This window comes from Sceloporus undulatus, unplaced genomic scaffold (genome assembly GCF_019175285.1).
Source record: "Sceloporus undulatus isolate JIND9_A2432 ecotype Alabama unplaced genomic scaffold, SceUnd_v1.1 scaffold_23476, whole genome shotgun sequence".
Taxonomy (NCBI): Eukaryota; Metazoa; Chordata; class Lepidosauria; order Squamata; family Phrynosomatidae; genus Sceloporus; species Sceloporus undulatus.
The window spans coordinates 1-1,561 of NW_024826391.1; the positions used below are offsets into that span (position 1 = coordinate 1).

Below are 1,561 nucleotides of genomic sequence, written 5' to 3' on the forward strand. Positions count from 1 at the left end.
AACTCTTCTGTCTTTCAGGGTAAATGGAAAAACAAAGAGAGAGTGCTAATTTTTTCTTCCAGAGGCATAAATTTTAGGACAAGACATCTAATGAAAGACTTGCGAACACTGATGCCCCATGCTAAAGCAGGTAATTTTAGACAGTACTTGTATTTAATTTATCTTCTTGTGAGCTCATAATTTCCACACACAGAGGTCTTTGTGACTGTTATTGTTTTATCAGTGTGCTGGAATACTGAACAAAGCTTCCTTGAAATAGTTTGGGGATGAGGAGTGGGTTCAAGGGCCACACAGGGGCCCCTTCTATATTTTCTGCTTACTTAGTTTCTGTTTCAGGCCTCTTGGGTGCTCTGAAAATTACTATTAAACAAAGCATTGTACCTTAGGAAACATCATTCTCAATTTAAAATCATTTGTGTGGGTGTGATGGGATGTTGAGCTGCTGAAAAATGCACTCCTTCCTAGGGCCACACAATTGCTATGCCTTACAGTATTTAGAGATAGTTCTGTTTCCTTTTTGTGCAAACTAAGTTATTTCTCCTATCTTACAAAAACAAAACAAACTCTTGAGCTAAAAATAATAATCAATATCTCATTGATTTAATCCTATTTCACATGTGTTGGGTGTATGCTTCTTCTTGATCTAGCTTCTGAGACAGTGCATTCAAAGGTCTCTTTAAAAAGCAGTGCTTGCATCAGAAATCTGCTGGTTATTACCAGTGTTTAGTGGCAAGGGCTCTTTACATATAACTCCACCAGCTTGACTGGGAAGAGGAAGTGTGTACACAGTAAAAATGCAACAACTTTTGTTTGCATGTGTATTATTACAAGTAAGAATGCACACACAGAATCTAATAGGATCTCTAGTAGATGCTGCTGAAAAGGAAAATTTATAGAACTGTTGATAAGACTATTGGTTTAATATATGTTTTCATTGCTTTTTCAGACACCAAAATGGACAGAAAGGATAAACTCTTTGTTATTAATGAAGTAAGTAATGGTGGTCCTCTATTTTGTCTGCGCTACCATGAATATTCTAGCTGAGTGATTACTTGAATTCATCATTAGCTAATCCATACCCAGAACTTTCTAGTGCACCCTACAATGGCTTCTTCCTCAAATTTATTAAGAATAAACATTCAAGTTGTCTAGGATAGTAGTTTATATCTAGTGGTAAATATATCACTGGTGAGTCATTGGTGTTTTAGCCTTATCAGTAAAAACTTTGTTCAAGAATGCTATTAGATTAATTTTTAAATTCTTTTTTGTTTTACAGTTGTGTTTTACTACTAATGGAGTTAGATTTTTTTAATGTTTACTTCCAACATCTCAACTGTATTTTTATATCTTTAAAATTTACTGTCAGTGTGAAAGAAATGTTTGTTTTAAGATATGAAAGACTGAGAGCCTCTGGTCTCAAACAACATATTGTGAGCTGCACTCTGGAGATTAACCAACCTGCCCTTTGGTTCTGGGTAAATTAGTTTTTGTGATTTTGATTCTTTTGCCTCATACAGGTTTGTGAAATGAAAAATTGCAATAAATGCATATTTTTTGAAGC

General features: G+C 34.7%; 1 long non-coding RNA gene across 1 annotated transcript; it reads left to right on the forward strand.

Annotated features, from left to right (window-relative positions):
* Positions 1 to 1,561, forward strand: LOC121918676. Its single transcript, XR_006101278.1, has 3 exons — positions 1 to 130; positions 947 to 990; positions 1,518 to 1,561. It is a non-coding gene; the product is annotated as an uncharacterized LOC121918676 (long non-coding RNA).